The sequence below is a fragment of the Dioscorea cayenensis genome, chromosome 16, assembly GCF_009730915.1.
Source record: "Dioscorea cayenensis subsp. rotundata cultivar TDr96_F1 chromosome 16, TDr96_F1_v2_PseudoChromosome.rev07_lg8_w22 25.fasta, whole genome shotgun sequence".
Taxonomy (NCBI): Eukaryota; Viridiplantae; Streptophyta; class Magnoliopsida; order Dioscoreales; family Dioscoreaceae; genus Dioscorea; species Dioscorea cayenensis.
In genome coordinates this window covers 16,808,679-16,815,189 of record NC_052486.1, presented here as the reverse complement: position 1 = coordinate 16,815,189, position 6,511 = coordinate 16,808,679, and the positions used below count along the sequence as shown (strand labels likewise).

At 41.1% G+C, this 6,511-nt stretch overlaps 1 non-coding gene across 1 annotated transcript; it reads right to left on the bottom strand.

The window, feature by feature from the left end:
* Positions 1-1,812: 1,812 nt before the first annotated feature.
* LOC120279770 lies at positions 1,813-1,919 on the bottom strand. The gene has a single exon (XR_005542072.1). It is a non-coding gene; the product is annotated as a small nucleolar RNA R71 (small nucleolar RNA).
* Positions 1,920-6,511: the final 4,592 nt, after the last annotated feature.

The following is a 6,511-nucleotide window of genomic DNA, read 5'->3' as shown; positions in this document are numbered from 1 at the left end:
GTCCCCTTGCATATATCCCACAAGTGCACAGGTTGGTCGAAGTAATAATCCCGGATGAGCTGGTATCGAATCCACAGGGAGTAGGGAATAAAAACACTTAATCCGCTTCTTAGCTATGTAAAAGATCAGTAGTGATAAGTGTGACAATGATTCAATTCTCAAAATTAAAAGCAACAAGTAAGAGAGCACAAGTAAAGGAGGAGGTAAGGCAATCGATAAAGATGGGGTACTCGGATAATGCTCCACCTAGGACAATCATTTCAAGTGCAAGAACCCTCTATTATGCTTCCTAATCAATGCAATGGTGAGTCATGGAAATCCTTAAATACATAGCCCAAAATCTAAGGTCAACTATGCCTAACTCTATACATGTCCCGGAGGAGAGATTAGATAACCTCTCAACCTCGCACTCCAATAGAATTGCAATGAGCTCTATGGATTCCAAGTGATAAATCTCTTCCTAATTATAGACCTAACCCTTTGGTCTAGGTGGAAGGTCCCTAACCATAATTAAGCCCTAGATACTAAGATCACCTCAACGCTTCACTCTGTTGCACGCTCAACTAAGCCCCAGCGGAGGGTCATCCCTTAGACCATTCACTCTATTATGGCCTCAAAGAACTCGAGGAATGGAGGTAGAATCTATCACGTCGGAGGGGAAAGGTGACGCTCCTGTACCTCTTGACTCACCCTCTCAACCCTCTCCAACCTAGCTTTGTCTAACGCTCGTGGTGTGTCACTCACTCACAAGGTTACTGACAAGAACTCTGTGTCACTCTAGGGGAAATATTCATACAATCAAGCATTCAAGATTGGAACTCACAACAAACATCAATTAATTGAAAGCATAATAAAGAGATTCAATGAAACAAATACATCCTAGGTTTCACAAATACCCAAGCTCTCCATGGAGCTAAGCACAATCAAAGAAATAGAATGTAAAAGCAATGAATCCATTGAAAAACCCCCTCAATAGTCTTGTCGATAGTCTTGTGGAAAGCCCTCTACTCGTGGTCCAAGGATTCTCTTGTCCGGTATGGGATACGCCTTGACGGAAGCTCCCCTACCAACCTTCTTCCTCAGGAATGATAATGTCAGAGCTGTAGAACCTCTCCAAAACCTTAGCCAATACCTCTCAAAACCCTAGCCGAAACCCTCTCTCAAGTTGGGGAAAAGATGGAAAAAAGAATGCTGAAATCGTGGCTGAATCGGCTTTAAATAGGGCTGGAATCGGGCGACCACACGGGCTTGTGGATTTCCCGAGTCCATACTTTCATCGAGGTGACGCAAACGGGCACACGTTCACGTCGTGGATCTCTTTGCTTCTTTAATGACTGATAAGTTGGTGGAGATCTTTTTCTATGTGCATAAGTTGGAATGCTCGAGTGTGACTGCCCTTGTGCCCCTCCAAATGGTTGTGCTAACTCAAATATGAGGAGGTTGACACACACTTTAGCATCTCACACCCGACCTATGTCTTCGCGTTTGAACCTTATCAAGATTTCCACCAAAATTGGTGCATTATGATGCACATTGGTTTCTTTCCTTCATACACGGCCTCAGTAGTTGATAGAATTTAATGGTTTGGCCGATGAGGATCCGAACAACCACATCGAGAACTTCTTGGAAGTGTATGACAAGGCTTAAGATTAATGGAGTTCGGATAATGCTATTAGATTGATGGCCATCCCATTTTCCTTGAAGGGGATAGCAAAGCAGTGGCTACATTCATTACCTAGAGCATCGATTACTACTTGGGAAGAAATGGTAGAAGCTTTTCTTGCCCAGTATTTCCCTCCTGGAAAATCTGCTAAGCTCAAGAATGAAATTTCCTCCTTTGTGCAAACAGAATTGGAGTGTAATTTTGAGATATGGGATAGGTTCAAGGAGCTCCTGCAGAAAGGTCTTCAACATAGGTTTCCCAAGTGGATGATCATTTAGATTTTCTATAATGGGTTGAACCCGAGCACAAGGTAGTTACTTGATGCTGCAGCAAGAGGTACCTTATTAAGCTAGACCCCTAAAGAAGCCCAAAATCTCATTGAAGAAATGGCTATGAACAGTTATCTGTTGAACACAAATAGAAATAAGGTAGCCGGACTTCATGAGATCGATGCAGTTACTTCATTATCGACCTAGGTTGAGTCATTGAGCAAGAAGTTAGATACTCAAACTTCTCCTAGAGTGGCGGCCCTAACTAGTTGCACTGGGTGTAGGGGAGGACATGCTTCGTCTGATTGCCCGATTTCGATTGGTGGTACATCCTCGATTGAACAAGTGGATTTTGTGGGTGATGCAATGAGAACCCAAAACAATCCATATAGTAATACATAGAATCGGGGTTGGAGGAGCCACCCAAATCTTTCATGGAATAGTCAAGGGCAACAAAAGGTCATAGACACCCGAAGAAATGGCTATGAACATTTATCAGTGGAACTCAAATAGAAAGAAGGTAGCCAGACTTCATGAGATCGATGCAGTTACTTCATTGGTGACCCAGGTTGAGTTATTGAGCAAGAAGTTAAATACTCAAACTTCTCCTAGAGTGGCAGCCCTAACTAGTTGTACTGGGTGTAGGGGTGGACATGCTTCGTCTGATTGCCCGATTTCGATTGGTGGCACATCCTCGATTAAACAAGTGGATTTTGTGGGTAATGCAATAAGAACCCAATACAATCCATATAGTAATACCTACAATCCGGGTTGGAGGAGCCACCCGAATCTTTCATGGAATAGTCAAGGGCAATAAAAGGCCATGGCAACATCGGGTTTCCAACAACAACAAGCCCTGAACATGGAGAATTGACTTTCAGGTTTGGAAAGTTGGATGATCAATCTAGAGAAAGCTTTGACTAATTTCATCCAATCTTCAGATAGAAGGTTTCAGTCGGTCGAAGCTACACTCGCAACCACACTGCTTCATTGCACAGTTTAGAGAATCAAGTGGGGCAAATTGTGAAGTCATTATCGGAGAGACCTCAAGGAAGCTTGCCTAGTAACACCAAAACTAATATGATAGAACACGTGAAGTTGATCACTTTGAGAAGTGGTCGTGAAGTTGAGAGTAGGCTTCCAAGTGAGAAGACTAATGTTGAAGTACCCGAGGTTGTGAAGGTTGAGGAAAGAGCCAAAGAGAAGGAGGTGGTACCCCCACCCTACAAGCCAAGAATTAATTATCCTTCAAGATTGAAGAATGACCAAAATGATGAGCAATACAAGAAGTTCTTGGGTCTATTCAAGCAATTGCATATCAACATCCCATTTGTAGAGCCATTGTCTCAAATGCCTCTCTATGCAAAGTTTCTCAAGGACCTCTTGACCAACAAGAGGAAGTTAGAGCCGAGTGCATCTGTGATCTTAGATGCTTCATATTCAACGGTGTTACAAAAAAATATGCCGAACAAAAAGAAAGACCTCAGAAGCTTCATCATTCGATGAAATATTGGTAATTTGGGTAAAGAGAAGCCATTCGTTGATTTAGGGGCTAGCATCAATGTCATGTCTTACTCGTTCTTTCAAAAGCTAGGCTTGGGAGAGCCTTGGCCCACTTGGATGACACTTCAATTGGATGACTGACCAGTTAGACATCCGAGGGGTGTCGTCGAAGATGTTCATGTGAAGGTTGATAAGTATATATTTCCTATGGACTTTGTAGTGTTGGATGTCGATGAGGATTGATTGTTTCCCCGCAAGTGTACGGGATCGCCAAGTAATACCTCATGTGAAGACACGAGGATCGTATTCCACGGGGCTAAGGATCTCCTATCACTCCTTCTCGAACTATTATCTAGCCTAAGATCTCAAGTGATGGAATCTACTCTACTAGATGCAATTAAAATTAAAAGAAGATTACCAACAAATTAGAGAGAACAAGCAATGAGCAAGCAAGAAAATCAATATAATGCAAAGGCCTATGGATGTGGATCCCCTTGAGGGGTTATCATGAAACATGGATAATGATTAAAAGATGCAAGGGTAAATTGGATCAAGAGATTTCTAGATTAGAACAACCCCAATTCCTCAGCGATTGAACCCTAATCCCATACGAACATCGATAGGAATTTCTTCCGAATCCACGTTCCTACGATTGCATTAAGTATAAGGAAATCTCAAATAGGAGTAAACCTAGTCTTCTTTGGCTCAAACTTAACATGGAGGGCTACCAACACCCAATTTCTCGGCGTGATGATACAAGTATCTCCTTCTAATCCATTCATGATCTAACACATGCGAGCAAGTCACATCTACATGCATCACTCATAAAAGAGCCACGGATTTCTCCTTAGTAGAGCGCTTAGCATGAAAACAATGGATTAAATCTCAAAATAACTCAAGCATGGAATTAACAATTAATCATCCAAAACCCATGATAAAACCCCCCAAGGTTCACCAACACCCAGTGGCCTTGGGGGTCTAGTGTGTCATCATCCTACAATAACAAATACAATCAAGTTAAACACAAAACAAAATCATAAATGACAATCCCTAGATGAAATGGTGGAGGAGGAGATAGAGAATGTGCCGAACGACACTTCCCTCACCAAAGGAATGCCGAGTAACGCTTCCTCTAGCCCTGGGTCTCATTCCTTCAAATCGCGGTTGATCTCCCCTTTGAATGATGTCGCCTTCTCGCCATGAGAGCCCTTGACCTTGGCCTTTGATGATCTCCTCCTTTCCTTGCCCTTCTTCTTCTTCACAAGGTCACTCAAAGCCTCCCTAGTAGCCTCTCTAAAATCTGTCCAAAAAGTGCCTTATTCTGCCCTAAAAGTCAGCTTTTATACCCCTCATGGCATACGAGTTGTATAGGGGTCGTATGGGGGTCATATAGCATGCAAATAATCTAGATTCACGCTCCATACAAGGTGTATACGGGGTCCATATGGCCCCCATATGGCCCCCATACTGGGTGGTATGAGGGTGGTATAAAATTGCAATTTCTTGTCATTTCGCCTAAATGATATCTTTTTGTTCTCCATGGCTCTCTTATGCCCTACAAAGTAAATAGCAGACGATTAAGCACAAAATAGGCATCAAACCTCACAAAATACATGCAAAGTGAATACGATATATATATGAAAACACCTACATTTAGACACTTATCAAATATCCCCACACCTAAACGTTTCTTGTCCCCAAGCAAACAACTCATGAAAAACAAAGAGACTGAAAAGTGGCTAAATGCATTACCTCTGGCATCAAGCAAATATAAGACTCCAAAAGCAATGGACAATGATACAGAGATGCTGAGTTATATTCAATAAGCATAATAAGAAATATCCTGTCTCACACTTTATATGTCTGTGCCGTGTAAGTGAATTTTATATCTCATTTGCCCTGATCTGGTCTAGCCTAAGGACTTCAATCAGTACAGCTCTAGATGTTAAATCATTCCACATACAAAGATTACTAAGTCTTAAACTACTAAGTGCTACTTCAATGGCCAAATAAGATCCTTCTAAATATTTAGCTTGAAACTAAATCCTCTTTCTTCTCAAAACCTTAGGTAGGTACTCAAAAATATCACTAGGGTTTTTATTTTCATTTCATCAATTATTTCTTTTTTTTCCGAGTCCGACTAATGTAGAATGCACCAACATCATTTTGAAAACTTTCTAGAGGGTGCACATGCTGGTTAGGCACAAGAGCCACCCAACTACTCAATTACAGTCTACATAGACGCATCATGCTTCAATAGCAGAGGAATACTGACATAGACTCATTTTTTCTATCATTTCATTTTTTTCTCTTTTTTTTTTGACACACTCACCCTAGATAACATCTTCAAAGTACTCTACATGACACAACACTAGGATTAGCTCAACAAGACTTAGAAGTTCTTAAGAGTCCATTGAAGGATAGAACTTAGTGTTTTAAGGCCAAGTACTCAAAGAAGTGTGTTAAGCATACAAGAGAGTTAGAGTAGTCACACTGGCTATTCCCAAGGCATCGACAAAAAATTCAGTGCACATGACAATACTAGGGGTAAAACAGGATTCACTAAAGCATAAAAAACAAGTAACTCACATCAATCATTAGTCCAGGCTAAAAGAATTTTACAAGAATGAACAAAGCATCATAAGTAGAACTAACATGTAACAAATGCTACTAATACATGAAATACACTCATTCCCACACTTAGTGTTGTACATTGACCTCAATGTACACTAATCATGAAAGACATGCTAGATGAAGCAATGAGAATAATAGAGGAGGATAAAAATGAACTTCCCCTGTTCAACTTGTGCTCGTCGTGAGGTATGACTTGACAAAAGGTGTGGTGAGCAATACATGTCTCATCCGACCTCCATTAAAAACTAGGAAAGCTCACCAAATTCCCTCAATGCCCTGCGAGGAAAAAAGGGACATCATCATTACACAAAAATTTACCAATACAAACACAAGGGAGAAACTTGGGAGTAGTCAACAAAGCAAGAAAATAAAGTTCGACAACACAAGTGGTTAGGGTAAGAACCATGCCAACTCAACAAAATACAAAAATACAAAACAAAGC